The sequence below is a fragment of the Myotis brandtii genome, unplaced genomic scaffold (assembly GCF_000412655.1).
Source record: "Myotis brandtii unplaced genomic scaffold, ASM41265v1 scaffold343, whole genome shotgun sequence".
Taxonomy (NCBI): Eukaryota; Metazoa; Chordata; class Mammalia; order Chiroptera; family Vespertilionidae; genus Myotis; species Myotis brandtii.
In genome coordinates, this window is record NW_005363209.1 from 1,960,584 (window position 1) to 1,978,312 (window position 17,729).

The following is a 17,729-nucleotide window of genomic DNA, read 5'->3' on the forward strand; positions in this document are numbered from 1 at the left end:
GCCCTGCTCTGAGCCTGACCAGTGGCTGCACTTAGGGATTGGGCCTGCCCTCTGCCACCCGGGAGCAGGCCTAAGCCAGCAGGTCGTTATCTCCCGCGAGGGGTCCGACTGCGAGAGGTCACAGGCCGGGCTGGGGGACCCCCCCTCCCCCGCCCCCCGAGTGCACAAATTTTTGTGCACCGGGCCTCTAGTATATTATATGAGAAAAACAGGTAAAAAGCCCTATGAATTATCCAATTTCATTTTTTAAAGGATGGGTTGTCTGTTTTAAAAGATTTTTAAAACATGTCCATAAAAATGTTAACAGTGTTTATGCCTAGATCAGTGGTCGGCAAACTCATTAGTCAACAGAGCCAAATATCAACAGTACAACAATTGAAATTTCTTTTGAGAGCCAAATTTTTTAAACTTAAACTATATAGGTAGGTACACTGTTATTAACTTAATTAGGGTACTCCTAAGGCTTAGGAAGAGCCACACTCAAGGGGCCAAAGAGCCGCAGTTTGCCGACCAGTCGACCCCTTCCAACTCTCCCATCCACACTCATCTTGTAGCTAGTCTCACTCAACTTGTGCATGAATCGCGCGTGCCTCCCCTGCGCTGCATATCCCGCGGCCCGCCTGCGCTGCCTCTCCTGTCGCCCGACCAACCGACACCCCCCACTTCCTCTAATGCCACTTCTTCAAAATAGACTCGCCCGGGCCGAAAACCGAAGTCTGAGCATGGGCCACGAAGTTTCAATCACGCTGTACGTGCGCCCGCACATGGTATTTTGTGGAAGAGCCACACTCAAGGGGCCAAAGAGCCGCATGTGGCTCGAAAGCCGCGGTTTGCCGACCACTGGCCTAGATGATATTTATTTTTCTCTTTTTTTCTATATTTTCACAATTTATTGCCCAGCCATGTGGCTCAGTGGTTGAGCATAGACTTATGAACTAGGAGGTCACAGTTCGATTCCCCATTAGGGCACATGCCCAGGTTGTGGGCTGGATCCCCAATACGGGGCACACAGGAGGTAGCCAATCAATGATTCTCTCTCTTCATTGATGTTCCCAACTCTCCCTCTCCCTTCCTCTCTGAAATAAAAAATATATTTAAAAAATAATTAAGAAATAAGATAACCAAATATAAACTATACCAAAAGTAAAATATTCTAGATATTTTACAACTTTCAGGTAGACCCATTAAATTATTTTTCTCCAAAGTCAATTTGTATATAAACATATCCTGAAAGACACATAAAGACAGTGACATCCACGTTATATGGAGTGATTCTTAAATTTAGTTAAGGTAAATATTACAAACTAAGTGACAACCAATACTTAAAATTGCCCAGGACACAACCATCTCTATGTTGATTTCTGGAAGGTACTCTGCTGTTAAGATGATCTCTGAAAGTTGCTGTCTCAACTGATACATGCTAAACGCAGTTTTTTGTTTTTGTTTTTAAAGAGAAACCATGGTCCCCAACTGGAGGAATCCCTTTTGTATACCACTAGACACAGGTGCTCATCCTCTCTTCAGGCAGGTCAGGTTTCCTTTATCTCATGATTGCATGCCAACCCTTTTTCCTGGACACTGCAGATAAAACACCGCAATACAGAGCATATGTACTTCATTCACCTTTTAGAACACTCAATCTTGTTTATGACTGAAGATTGAGATGATTAACATTTGTAAACTATTTCAGTTTAAGGAACATGTGAATCATGTCCTAGCTCGTTTAGCTCAGTGGATAGAGCGTCAGCCTGCGGACTGAAGAAACATGTGAGTCATAATTCCTACAGATCAAGCTAACTGATTAGAAAGCAATATTTTTAGATTTAACTTATATTTCTCACTAATGCTTTCTGTTTCTGAAATTTAAGATTCAGTTGTATATGCTTAGCCTTGATGGATAATAAAAGAAAATGCCACATGTCTAGGAGAGCTCCATATTATTACTAAATCACACTTGAAGAGAGCTGTTATAATGCTAACTAACCTTACTAAAAAGATCCAATTAATAAATCAATCATTTTTAGATATTTATTAGACAAAGAAAGCAAGGTACTCTATAGCCTTTCTTTTTCTTTTTTATTTAGTTACATGGAAGCTCTGAGTCAAATATCCAGATATTTATTTTTACATTGATTGTAAATACAAATAAGGTCTTGTTCCTAACATCACTTAAATCCTTTCTGTAGGTAACAAATACTTACATTTGGCAAGCTTGAGACTTTAGAGGGTATCTAAAAATTTAGACCATTGATTGTTAAACTTGTAATCTTAAAGCCTTCATGATACCCCAGGGGCCACCTTGAGGACCAAGGATGAGTGAGGACTTGACCTCCAACCTCTGGTTCAATCACAGCAGCTGAGCAGAATTTATTTACATACTAGAATTTCTTAACACACTTATTTGACCAAAGCATTCCAAGGAGAAAAATATTTTTAAAACATTTTGCAGATGTGGAAACTGAAATCCACAATAGAGTATACATTCTAAAGACATTAGTGATGGTGATGATGAGACTATATTTCCATATATAAAATATTAATCACATCTAAAATTTCTAAAGATATTGTTCATCATTTACTAAAGATGTGTAACTAGGGATTGGCATTAGTGAGTATAGGGGGAAAGATAAATGAAGAACAAGGCTGGGAATTATTCCTTCTTGCTGTCTTTCTTCCTTTCCAAGAATTCCATCCCTCTATAATTTTTAATGAGTGATGAGGAGTAGGGGAGTAAAGATCAAGGTATATTCTGATAATTTTTCACTTTAAAAGATAGTAGGTCTTTTTCAAAATGTTTGCATGTGGTTGGCCCAACATTAAATCTTAAGACTGTTCAGTGTCTGTTTTCTGTTAAATGCAAGTATAAATATGCCGGGTTTCATGAATTTGTGATTTAGCTTGTGTTCAGCTCCAACATCAGTAGTTTTAAAAAGCCTCAGTAAAATGTTGCCTGTTTTACACAGTCTTACTTTTCTTTCCATCATCTATAACTTAAAGTAATTCAATATTTTATCCGACTTCTAAGGAAATCTCACCAGTCAGATTTCTACCCTTTAATAATACTTTGTCAGCCTTGGAGTTATTACAATTATTTGGTTGCTGTGAATACAGCGGAAAATAAGAAAACTGCTTATTTCAGTTTACACCTTAGGCAGCAAGTGTCAGATTGTTGACTAAGATTGTCTAAACATCTGTGTGCAGCCTTACAAAGAAGATTTTTTAAATTACCTAATCCACATAAGTTTCACCTATCATTACATGTGTTTTCCTTCAGAGTCATCCATTTGTATCATTTTTGGTGTCCAATCAATTTTACCACTTCATCTAATTCCTTTCGCTTGCAATTTAATAAAAAAGAATGAGCAACCTTGGTTAATTCAGAATAAACATTGCTGTTTCTTTTTATCCCTTTCCCCATCCAGAGTGCAGTTTCCATTGATTTCAAAGGGATCGTTCTATTCAGACTAGCTCTTCACTTCAGGATAGAGAGCAAGATAGGAAATGAGTGGCTCATTAAGAGTGTGAAGCTATTTCTTTTTATGAAATGTCTTCAGTGAATTCCACTCAGCTGCTCTTTTCAGGAAAAGCCAACTCCCTACAGTGTCTAGTAGTATATACATGAACCATGTGCACCTGCTGCCATGAGGAAACACCTCCCACCCCAGAAAATGCCACTAAATTAGTGTCCTCAACCTCATCACTACAGATATTTGGGTCTGAGAATTCTTTGTTGTAGGGAAGGAATGATGTGCTTTGCATTGTAGAATTTTCAGCAGCATCCTTGGCCTCTACCCACGACATATCAGTAGAGCCTCCAGTTGTAACAACCAGAAGTTTCCCCAGATATTGACAAAAGTCTCAGAGGGACAAAATCATACAGTTGAAAATTTCTGGACTAAACCAATGGTTCTCAAAGTGCGGTCCTTGAATCAGCAACAGCACACAGAAACCCGTTAGAAATGCAAATTTTAGGGCCCCACCCAAACCTCCTGAATCAGAAACTTCTGGGATGGGGCCCAGCAATGTATGTTTTTTAACAACCCTGAAAGGATTCTGATGCACAGTTAAGTTTACAAACATTAGCACTAAACCAATGTTAGCATTATTTGGTTGAAGGACAAGAATGATCTAGGATCTTGTTAAATATACATTTCTAAATCAACACCCACCTTAAACCACCAAGACTTTGAAATTTCTCTGAGAACATGGTTCAGTAAAGTGTGTTTCGTGTGAGAGAGAGAGAGAGAGAGAGAGAGAGAGAGAGAGTTTTACAAGCACCCTCAGTTACTCTTAAGTACTTTCAATTTTGAGAATCATTACCCTTCCTCCAACTTCTGAAGCCCCAATGTAAATTTGTCCATGGTGTTTGAATCAAATATTCTGTTTCTAATATGTCAGTGAAACCAAAAGAAGGAACATCTGATGTGTTCTTAAACACAGTATGACTGATAATCTTAACAAAGGTCCTTAAGAGAAACAGAACTGAAATTATCATTTAATAGGACATATGGCAGATGGGAATTCTAACCAAAGCCAAGTGCTCTTTCCTCTACCTCAATGTAGTGTAAGGCTTAAAATTACTATTATGTGCTGCACTGGCATCTGTGGAAGACTGAGAGGGCCTCAAATGGCCTCACTGCAAGTTAGTACACTCTTGGTACTACAAAGTTTGCTTCCTACAGCCCCTGCTTGTTCACTGTATTACCAACTGCAATTCCATGTGGCTTTGGGGAAGATATGGCACCCTCTCCCCCTGAGACTATTAAACTGCTTTCAATTTCATCTGTCCAGTGCCAGGTATCATGCGTTTGGCTATCCCCATAACTCTACGGTAAGAATTCCTCCTTCATCAATGGGGTAAAGAAGAAGTGATCAAATACTCAATAACGTTGATGAGTATATGATACATCACAGGGGGTAAAACTCTACACCGATATACACATAAAAGTAACATTGATTAAGCACGCATCATATACCAGGCACCATGTTTTATATACATTATTTTCAAGGCTCACAGTAGATATTGTTCTCATTGTAGGGCAGAAGAAACTCAAGCTCCTAAAAAGGCAATTAACATTATAAAGTCATTTATTTGTAATGTGTGTTGGTTAAAATATGTGTCAACTGTCTGGCCACAAGGTACCCAGATATCTGATTAAACATTATTTCTGTGTCTGTGAGGGTATTTCTAGAAAAGATTAGAATTTGAATTGGTAGACTGGATAGAGCAGATTGCCCTCTGCTTTATGGGTATCATCCAATCCACTGAGGGCCTGAGTAGAACAAAAAGGCAGAAGATTGGATTTGTGTCTCCCTCTCTCCCACCATCTGAATCATAAATCTCCTACCCTCTGCACTCCTGTTTCTCAAGCCTTCTAACTCTACCACCAGTTTCCTTGGTCTCCAGCTTGCAGACAACAGATCATGGAATTCTCAGCCTCCATAGCCCTATGAGCTAATACCTTATCAAATATCATTCATGTATGATAAATAGATAGATAGATAGATAGATAGATAGATAGATAGATAGATGATAGATAGATAATCTGAACAGATAGATATCTATAGATATATATCCAATTGGTTCCATTTCTCTGGAAAACTCTGACTAATGCATAAGGGGCATGTCCAAGTGTATGTGGTGATTACTTATGTTGCAAATGGAAAAATAAAACTCAAAACAAATTGGTTCCTTCATTTACAAAGTCCAAAGGAGGGCTGGCCTCAGGCACTGAGGTTTAAGTTGCAGACTCATTTTATATAATTATATTCTTTTTAGAACTGACATATTCCTTTTTGCTTAACTTGCAGGCAAGGACCTAAAATTCTAGCTTAAAAGAAAAGGAATGTATCAGTCCAGGAAAATTTTTTCCATGGGCTGAAGGCTGGTCATATTACCAGGTTTTAGCTCAGTCTATGCCTCAGACATGGACCTTGTCCAGCGGTATTTTGCAAAGTAGAGATGAAGTCAGAAACAAGAAGCAAAATGTGAGGCATAGACTGAGAACTTAAAGAGGAGGAAATAAGAACCAGAAATAATTACATGCATTAACCCCATCCCCAAAGAATTATCCAAAGTGTTGAAAAACTTACTCGATAACATATTGGGGGAGGTGATGCTAATTTTAATTTAATATAATAACACTATAATGCACTATAATACAAAATGCACTATAAATAGAAAAGAACAAATATTGCCCTAGCCAGTTTTGCTCAGTGGATAGAGCGTCAGCCTGCGAACTGAAGGATCCTGGATTCAATTCTGGTCAAGGGCATGAACCTCGCTCAGTTGCAGGCTCCTCCCCAGCCCAGGCCCTGCAGGTGTGAGGAGGAGGCAACCAATCGATGTGTTTCTCTCACATCAATTTTTCTTTGTCTTTCTATCTCTCTTCCATTCTCTCTAAAAATCAATGGAAAAATATCCTCAGGTGAAGATTAAAGAAAAAAAAAAAGGAACAAGTATTTTGAGCCTTACCAAAGCTTTATAGATATTACCAAATGCAATTCTTATGGAAACCCAGTGGATTTGTTGATAAGGAAGCATTCTGAGAGTCACCTGCTCAACAAATAGCCACTGGTAGAGCCTGGTGAAGCTATAAGTTCAACTGAGGGCCACCCTAAAGTCTTTGCTTTCCTCTCAGGGTTGGTGGTACAAAGCAGTAGTTCTCAATCTTGTATTCATACTAGATCCCCCCAGAGAGTATGAAACAATTATCCATTCCCAAGTCCCAACTCTGACAAATTAAGTCAGAATCTATAGGGTTGCAGCTTAAGGCATCGCTTTTGAGAACTACTGAGATAGAACAATAAATGTTTTAATATTTTGTGAGTTTTATATTATAACTAGAGGCCCTGTGCATTAAATTCATGCACTCGGGGGGTCCCTCAGCCCGGCCTGCACCCTCTTGCAGTTCAGGAGCCCTCGGGGGATGTCCAACTGACAGCTTAGGCCCTCAGGAGTGGCCTAAGCCAGCAGTTGCTAAGGAGGCGGGAGAAATTCCTGCCACTGCCACTGCACTCACCAGCCATGAGCCCAGCTCAGGGCTTCTGGCTGAGCAGCGTTCCCACTGTGGGAGTGCAATGACAACCAGCAGGCAGTTCCTGCATTGAGCATCTGCACCCTGGTGGTCAGTGCGCGTCATAGCGACCAGTCGTTCTGCCGTTCGGTTAATTTGCGTATTAGCCTTTTATTATATAGGACTAGAGGCCCGTTGCAGGAAGATTCCTGCAAGAATAGGGCTTCCTGAGACAGCAGCGAAGCAGAGAAGGGAGTGAAGCCCACCGAGGCGGGCTTCGCTCCCTTCTCCGCTGCCTCGCTCCCTCCCTTCGCCGCTTAGCCCTCGGCTCCCTCCCTTCTCTGCCACCTGGGCTCTCTCCCTTTGCTCCCTCACCAGGTCATGGATCCAAGGCCTGGATCCCCCGGGCAGCGTCAGGCGCTACCAGCCCCACCTTGCCAGGTCAGGGATCTGGGACCCAGGTCCTGCAGGCAGCGTCGCGCGCTTCCCGGTCAGGGGTCCAGGTCCCAGGTCACGCGCTGCCAGTCCCGCCTGCAGTATGCAAATTAGCCGCCATCTTTGTTGGTGGTTAATTTGCATATCATGCTGATTAGCCAATGGGAGGCATAGCGAAGGTACGGTCAATTACCATGTTTGTCTATTATTAGATAGGATTATTTTATAGGATGGCAAATCGCATTTAGATGTATCCAGCCTTTCTATTTTGATATGCATGTTTTTGCCATGTGGCCACCCACTCACAATGTGAACAGCTTTTGGGAGAGTTGTGTGTGTGTGTGTGTGTGTGTGTGTGTGTGTGTGTGTGTGTCTTTTAATGTTACTCTCAAGAGATATTTCATACCAACATATTGGGTAGAATTTCAAAGCATTTCCCTTTTGCTTTGAAAAAATGTAGAACAATTCTAAATCACAGCTTTCCCAAACATCAGATATCAGGGTGGCCTTCAAATATTTAAGCAAACCTTTTCCTCATTTTTTTTTCTTTCATATCAACCTGTCTAATAAAATAACTATACATTTGCCAAATTCCAGATGTTTGGAAACTAGAAAATAGTATGAACAAAAATAAACCTTTATCAGCATTTTTGCAATTTTGCTGTTCATTTACACAGCCTTGTGCTGGTTACTGGTCATGACTGATAGAATTATACATAACAGACTGATGAACAGGGGGAAAAAGACACTAATTTTCTTTTTTTATCTCAAGTATATAAAAGCAAAAAGTATGTCTACCTAATTTTTTCTTAGTGAGCCAAATTTCTCACTAAATTTGGCTCACAGCTCTACTGCATGAAAAAAATGCAAAAAAAGACGCAAAATTATCTTAGCAAATCATAAAGATATTCCAGTTAAAGGATCTGGTATTTGCATTTTAATGGCTCCTTTCAGGCTCCACAAACATTCCAATACACAATTCCTTCAAAATGAGCTATGATCAGGAACTACAGAAATTACTCTTTATATTAGACCTGGTGCCGTATTCATCTGGACAAGGGATAGAAAATAATGATACATGAGAGGAGCAAGGTGAAAACAAATGAAAAAAGTCACTCCAATCTCTCTGAGGCAAATAAACGCTCATTTATTTTAACTATTGTATCTGATTGCTATTTGAATATCCTATATTAACAATAGCACCTGAACTGAAAGGCACTCACTACTAAAACAACTGAAAGGACTGAGGCCCAAGGACCATTAACCTTAGTTATATGTTAGCCTCTTAAGTATAATTAACTGATACTGAATTCCTGATATGCTTAGTAGAGATGACCAATTTTGTTTTATATGCCCTATGTGAGTTTATATCCATGAATATGGTGTTTTGCTGACATACAGTGTATTTTTTCTTTTTTATATACTCCATGGGTAACACCATTAATATAAATGACAATTACTATAAAAAAATGTTATGTAAATTTCAGGGTTTGTGACACTGTCCTTATAGTTTCCTTTCTTAAAGTTCCTTTAAAAAGAAATTACTATCTTAAACATTTTTCTACATTTCCACAATATATTTTAATCAGAATCTATTATAAATAGGTGTATACAACTACATATAAACACCTAATACTACACAAACATATATATTACCATAAATGCTATACAGAACACTGATATTTTTATATTGTGATTACACCTGACCTATTGGCCATTTGATTTGACTGAAGTTTAGGTCATTGACTACTTTTCATGGTAGATAATTACTGAGTCAATTATGCACCAGAGTATTTCCTTGCAAGAATGTATATATTGCATTGCTATATAATCCTCTCTCTTCCTCTGGCATTTATAGCACTAGTTCAAGAAAATTTAAAAAGGAAAAAATTAGGCATCTTTTGATATATAATGTTTTTACATTAAATTAAAATATATACCAAACTATTTTGTAATTTATTTTTTTAATATATTTTATTGATTTTTTACAGAGAGGAAGGGAGAGAGATAGAGTTAGAAACATCGATGAGCGAGAAACATCAATCAGCTGCCTCCTGCACATCTCCCACTGGGGATGTGCCCGCAACCAAGGTACATGCCCTTGACCGGAATCGAACCTGGGACCTTTCAGTCCACAGGCTGACGCTCTATCCACTGAGCCAAACCGGTTTTGGCCTATTTTGTAATTTAAATATCCTTTATATATTTCAAAGACCGCATAAGATTTGTTTTAGATTTTTACATGCTAGTCACATACACTGTTGAAAATTTGAAGATGATATGTCACAAGAAGATGAAAATGGTAAGATGAATTTACCTTTTAAATTATAGTACATGGCATGGTTAGCTAATAGGAACAAACTTAGAGTTTCCCATAATTGGAGAATATTAGAAAGAAAATATAATACCATTATATAAATTATGATATTCTTTCACCTTGCAATTAAGGTCATCTTTCTTGGAGAGAAAGGCATACAAATACCAGAAAAGACATCAGAGATGCTTAAAGACACTTAATGCATGAAAGGTTTAAGAAAAACTAGGTCTCTTGTCTGGTGAAACTACTCTAATCGCAAGGATAAGACTCAAATCTGTACATCTCTGGCCTCTATTTCTCTACCTATCTCACAGAAATCTCTCAGATGCTTGCTGCTGTCTCAATTGCATGAAAGTCTTGCCAGTCTTGCCATTCATTAAGCATCACTGGGTGCTCAGTAAATGTCTCTGAGCATTATGACAGGTGCCCTAAGGAGATGCAATAGAAGATACAGCCCCTGACACCAAGGAACTTTCAATAGTAATGATTATGCATGCTATATAAATGGACTAAAATAGGGTTTCCAAAATAATATATCAATAATTGCACATTAAAACAGTGCAAATAATATACATATGCTGAGGTGATTCGGTGGGTGATCTGAGAGAGGCAATCACAATGTTCTGAATCAAGTATTAAAAGATCAAAAAGACATGGGTTAATGAGCTAAAGAAGGAGAATTTTTCAGAGGGTAGGAGGCTCATCTAAAATGATGAAAACGAAATAAATCCTGAAGCAGTGTGGTTGGAATTAGAATCAGAAAGATTATGCAGCAGGCTATTGGTCTGACTTGCTCAATCTATCTCTTTTATAATATCCACTTACTAATTTGTTATCTGGCTAGTATAGTCTAGAGCAGAATCTTCCAAGCTTTTGCTCTTCATTGACCCTTTCATAAAGAGAACTGACCTTGAAACAAACAATGCCTCTCTAACTCAATTTCTGCTACCACTATCCATTAAAAATACAAAACTGATGGGGAAAGATATTTTTAACTCCCATCTGTCTTCAACAACATGTCATAAGTTTCCTCTGTACTTAAAAAAGTTAAATATGCAAAGTCACAATGGTATTCTCCTTAGTTATTTTTCTAGAAGCTTTATGGTTTAGCTCTGAAATATCATCTATTATACATCTTGAATTCATTTTTTTAATGGTTTGAGGTAGCAGTAGAGATTCCTTTTCTAGTTGTTCTAAAACCTTTTGTTGATGTTTTCCTTTCTCTCATTGAATTGCTTCTATGCCTTTCTCCAAAATCTCTCATGTTCAATTACTCCACGTGTATATCCTTATGCCATAGCACAACTGTCTTCATTCCTTTAGCTTTAAAGTAACTCTTAAAATCAAGTGGTTTAGGTAAGTTCTTCAACATGTTCCTTTCAAGATTGGAGGTGGGGGGGAGAGGGTAGTCTAGGTTATTTGCATTTACATATTAATTTTAGAATCACTTTGCCAATTTCTACACCAAAAAAATAAATAAACGAGAAACTATTGGCATTCTTTTGGGTGTTATGAATCTGGAATTTGTGAAGAATTGATTATCTTAGCAATACTGAGAGTAATATATGAACATGGTATATCTCTCCACTTACTTAACTCTTCTTTTGCAATTACTTTCTTATGACTTATCTCTACATTGAGTGAGCTTATGAAAAAGCTATTTTTATTATTAACAATGAACTAAATTGATTCTTTAAAAGAGAATATTTGGCCTAGCAAGTATGGTTCAATGTTTGAGCATGGACCTATGAACCAGGAGGTCACAGCTCGATTCCTGGTCAGAGCACATGCCCAGGGTGTGGGATTGATCCTCAATAGGGGGCATGCAGGCAGCTGATCAATAATTCTCTCTCATTGTTGCTGTTTCTCTCTCCTTCTTCTTTCTTCTCTGAAATCAATAAAAATATATTTTAAAAAGAGAGAGCATATTTTTTTTTCATTTGATAAATGCTTACACTTAGTTTGGAAAAAGTCCTAAAATGTTAAAATTTTAAAAATTTGAAGCTCATTTGATCCAATAATTTATTTTTATGAAAATTAGAAGCCTTTAAATCAAGATATAAAATACTTTTACAGTTATATTGTAACTGGTTTTCCTCACTTGATTTCAATGGTAAAATGGAGGAGAATACCTGGAAATACTTTTTAATTGATTTTTAGAGAAAGAAGGGAGAGGGATAGAGAGATAGAAACATTGATGAGACAAGAATATTATCGACTGGCTGCTTTCTGCATGCCCCACGAATGGGTGACCTCTTGGCTCCTGGGTTGACACACAACCACTGAGCCACACCAGTGAGCTAGAAACTACTCTTGTTGATTGTATGTACATGCTAACTTTTGTCTTCCGTTTCCTAGAATTAATTAGGTAGGCCCTGAGTATTCAAAAAGCATTGTCATAACTTAGATCTATGACAAAATCTTTTATTTTTGCATTAGTGTGTTTTATATACCTCTACTTTGAATGCTTATCATTATAAATATAGGTAGAACATAGGATCAAAAAGATTTCTTAGATCTTAGGCTGATACCTATATGATTCATATCTGGATCAGGGGGTCACAAATTTTTCCCAAACAGGCCTCACTTTGCAGGCCATGTTTAACTCTGCTGTTATAACATGAAAGCAGGCACAGATAATACACAAATTAATGTGTTCTAGTAAAACCTTACTCACAAAAAAAAGCGGTGGGCTAGATTCAATCCACATGCAGTAAATTTGCCAAACCTTAATCTAGATTAATTTTCCTCATTCATGATATAATGTCCATTACATATACATGCTACATATATATCTTCATATATGGATACATATATTCAGACTTAAAGTACTGTACTACTCAATCTAGGAACTGTGTGCTGAACATGAGAGAATAATCTAAATAATGGAAGTCCCCCTTTACTCTCTTTTTTCTATTACATGATTATGATGAAGTCATTAGAGCCATATCAAAAATATTACATTTATTCTCTGGATATTTTATTATATTTCAAACAACTAGATAACAATACCTTATACTCATTGTTTCTATGTTTATAAATCAGATACTTTATAAATATTCATAGAAGCAGACTATTCCCTACAGAATTATCTCCAAAACAATAATTATGCAAATTACTGATTGTCCAAAGCACTTAATTTCTTAGCAATATGCAATCTGAGCTAGCCTAAAGACAAGTTAATAAACAGTCTTTAAAATAAATGATAGAAGTGCCTTATATCTATAATCAGTGATAAAGTTTAGAAAACAAAGTGAACAATCTTAGAGGCAATTTTTAATTTGATAAACACATACTAAAACTCTTACTTCCATAAATTCAGCATATCAAAAACTATGTAATGTAATAACATCTTTCAATTGTAGCAAAAGAGAATTTTCCATCAGATTTTCCTGAAAGAGTATTGTTTACCTATTTATGCATTTAACTCCACTAAGGTCTGAACCCAACTAAGATGTTAAAACATTTACTTGTATGCCTTTTTTTCTTAAAGAAAGTAAAACATTTCCTAATAAAATTATAATTATAGTGTCTTTTCATACCAAATTTTCTTTTGTAGGCACCCTGGAAGGCTTTGATTTATAAAGGTCAACCAACTACGAATACCATGACATTATAAGCACAATAACAGAATCAATGGCTTTCAAGTAATGATGAGAGTGATTTAGAAAGTTTTTAAAATAGAACACATGAACCATATTTTTTAATTATATAAATATCCTTCTTCCGCCAAGTTTGTTATAGATATAACTATTAATAATGTTTTATTAATTTAACTTTCTTCTCTTTGTTTCTTAACTTAAATTGCAATGAAAACAGCTAAGCAGAATTTATTGAGCAGATCAACACTGCTCAATCATTCAACGCTATAGGTATTCAATGGGCTGATATGTTCCCTGCCCCAGGTAGCTTATGATCTAATTGGCAAGACAAAATATACAGGAAAAAAATAGCAATAAAAGCTTAAAACAAAAGTTCACAACAGCAGAAAATAGCATATGGAGTCCATTATTAATTTAAAAATGAGAAGAAACACAGCTGTTTATATAATTTGGAAAAATTCTCTAATGACTGAAAGTTTATTTGTGTGATTGAACACTTGAGCTTCTTGGACATAAAGCAACAAAAATTTTAATTAGAGAGATCCCTAAAAAATAACTAAGTTTATAAATAAGAGAAAAAGTAAGCATATGCCAAAGTAAATGAAAGGAAAGAGGAAAACAAATTGGAACACATGTTGAAGAAACAGTGTTATAATTAGTCACAACTGGTCAAAAAATATTTTAAAGGCTTCTATGAGACAAAACTATTTATTTGGTAAAACAAAAGGCCTGTCTTCAAGGGGTGATAAATACATAAATAAATGAAATTACTTCAGTTACTTATATGGACTGTGAAGACGATAACAAACATGAGATAGAAAATATCTTGGGAAGTTAAGGAGAGTGGGTCAATATTTTAGCTACAGGTGGTCAGGGAATATGTCTTTGAGGAGACATTTGTACCAAGATTTCAAAGATGAAAAATGTGGCAGCCATGCAAATATCTGGAGAAAGCTTTCTAAGAAGACAGGATTACAAACAGCAAGTGCAAAAGCTTCTAGGTGAGGATGAGCCTGGTATAGTGATATGGGAGATACAGAAAAAGAGCCATTGTGGCTAGAACATCTTGAAAAGAGAGACAATGTTGGTTATTGTTAACAATCTCTTCCTACTAGAACATTGTAATTTCCTTGTTCAACATATAATGTGTTCTTTAACAGAAATTGCTTTTTAAAAAATTATGAAATTGTCTTCACATTGGATGGAATTAATAACATATTAAACATTGAAGAAGAAATAAAAGTAGGGATCTTGAAGATATAGAAATGATCCTATATGAAACACAGAAAGAAAAAGAATAAAAAGTGAGAAAATCATCAGTCCAGTATGACTAATTTCATACAAAGAAGTTTAATATTAAACAGACAACAATATACAACAGAAAGTAATTGAGTTATAACCAAATAAATACAAATCAACTGACAAGATACTTGCTCTGACAGTGGCTATTGAGTTAAAGTCATTTTCTACAAATAACTTTGGCCCACATTTAAATTTAAAAAGGCCCTCTGGGCCTTTCATTTTGGGTTAGTGATTGTAAGCAGGTATCCTCCTTTTCTTTTGTTCCCCTATTTCTCTTTTGTGTGCTTTTATTCTCTAATTTCATTTATAAATGTCAAGGAAGAACTAATGTCTGCCTCTCCATAAAACCTTCTGTGATACAATTCACTGTTTGATTTTTTTTCCCCCATGAGTGTTAGTTTTGTTGTTATAACTAGATGGTAATTTCTGGCTGCAAGAACTACATTACATTTTTAAAATGCACCCCAGTTCTAATACAACATCTGATTCATAGTGTATACTCCATAATTATTAATATAACAAAAGGTAGCAAGACAGCATCTCAAATCATTGTAGAAAGATAGATTATTCAATAAATGTCATTGGGTAGCCATCTAGAAAAAAATAACATTAGAGCTATACCTCATATTCTACAGAAGAATAAATGCCAAATGAATCAAAGATTTAATTGTAAAAGTGAAAGCATAAAAGTATTAGAAGAAACCTGGGAGAAGTGTTTTATAATCTTGGTGTGAAGAGGCCTATTTAAATATAACACAGAAGCTATAAATCAAAAGATTGATAAATTCTACAACATAAAAAATTTTAATAATCTTTATAGCAAAAAATACAATAAACAATGGCAAAAGAAAAATGACAAGCTGGGATAAATATTTGCAACTCCTATCACAAACCAATAAACAATAAACAGCTACTATTTGATAATAAATGACCCAATGGAAAAATAGGCAAACAATGTGCACAGAGAGTTTGTGGAAAATGAAACACAAATAACTCTTAAACACATGAATAAGAGAATAAGAAAAATGAAAATTAAACTACACTAATATACCATTCTTTACCTATCAGATGGGCAAAAATACAAAAGATTAATAATACTGTTTGGCTAGGCAGTGGGGAAACAGGCATTTTTGTATGCTGTTAGTCAAAGTATAAATTGGCACAACCTCAATGGAGAGTAATTTGATGATATCTATCAAAATTATAAAAGTAGATACCCTTTTATCCAACTCCATTTCAAAGAATTTTTCTTAAAGACAGAGTTATTTATGGGTGAAAAGACCTCTATACGGTCATTCATTGAAATATGATTTATAATAGCAAGATTAGAAACTACCTAAGTATCTGTAACAGATGGCTGCTAAAACAGATTGTGAAAGCCCCAAAAAGAAAATAGTTTGCAGCCATTTAAAAAAATAAAAGGAGACAATTCCTGGATTATGGAATAATCTCCAAGATAACATGTGAAAAGGCAAGATTCAGAACTATGTATAGGATATGTTACCACATGTGTAAAGTGGGCTGCACAACAAGGATGTGGGGGAGAATATCACCTGCTTTGCTTATATCTGCATAAAATGTTTGCATAAGAATACACAAGAAATAGGTAATATTTGTTGCCTCTGGGGATGGGGACAGAGGGGAAACAATAATTTTCATGGTATTATCACTATGTACCTTTTTGTTTTTTTAAATTATGAACCAATTGACTATTCAAAATGAATATTCAAAAACATAGTTTTTGTAAATATTCCACAGCACCTAACAGTGCTTATAAAATAATTACTAATAATGGGGGAGGGATACCCAAATAAAAATACTGCCCTATGTTTGCTTATTGTTTTTAAAGTTACATATTCTCTTACATAAATTATCATAGTAAGGTGTATATGTAAACTATTTTTATTAATGATCTAAACATTTTGGACTATATGTAAGTGTAATTATGAAGTCATTAGTACTTAACTTCTGAGAAAATTGTCCTACAAAAGTAACACTAACTTCAAGTATTAGAAATAATATCTTCCCCATCCCCATTCAACTTGAAATATTTTCTTGACTGCCTACATTGAATAAAATTATTTTTAAGATCTTATTTAAAACTTCCATATGCTTAAGAAACAAAATTATTTTTAAAATATCTGCAAAATTGATATTTTTAATTGTTAGTATATTTTCTTCAATTTTTTCTTAACTCTAGAACAACTTTTTCACTTGTTTGCTTCATATTTTTTTAAATTAGAAAACACAAATAAATCACAGGATATGAAGACTTCTTCAATTTTCAGAATATTATACTGTATACCACATTGAATAATTTGGCAATTTCCCTTTTGTGTTAACACCAAACTGAATTTTGCATTCCAGATTTACCACGGTAAACTCCATTGCCAGTGTTTTGAATGATCTTAGCTAGTATTTAAAGCACTGTTACCAGGTACAGAAATATAGACATTGTGTTGAGAATCATTGTCTCTTTCTTTGTAAATATGTACTAAATTATCAAACCTCCCTATGTTTAATATTTGACAATCAGAGGAGGAGGAATAGGAATCCCTTTTTATGGGCCAGCCCCCTCTTAGTTCCAAATTTCCAAATTAAATCTTATCATGGTAACCATTTGGCTTAGCATAGCAACTATTTGCTAAATTATAATGTTCAGGAGACTAATGATATTCCACGATTTTGTTAAGACACTTATTCTAAAAACTGTGATTCAACCAAACCAAATATTTTAATTTTGTATAACAGCATCACATCGGGAGTTAAATTAATATGGACTGGTTTTCCTTTAGAAAACCCAAGGAGGTGCTAAAGAAGAGATCATTTACATTAGAAGCTACAGTACACATCAAATTGGTATTTTTGTTAAAGTAATATCAACAATATTTTAAATTAAAAAGGTTAACAGGTATACCATTAAAATTATGTGTGCAAAAAAATGTGATGAAGGGCTTACAGTACTGTAATGTGAACAACTCATGTTACATAAGAAATAAAAACACTAACATTCCTATAAAACAGATTCCTTAACTGAGTGAGAGTTGTACGGGATCC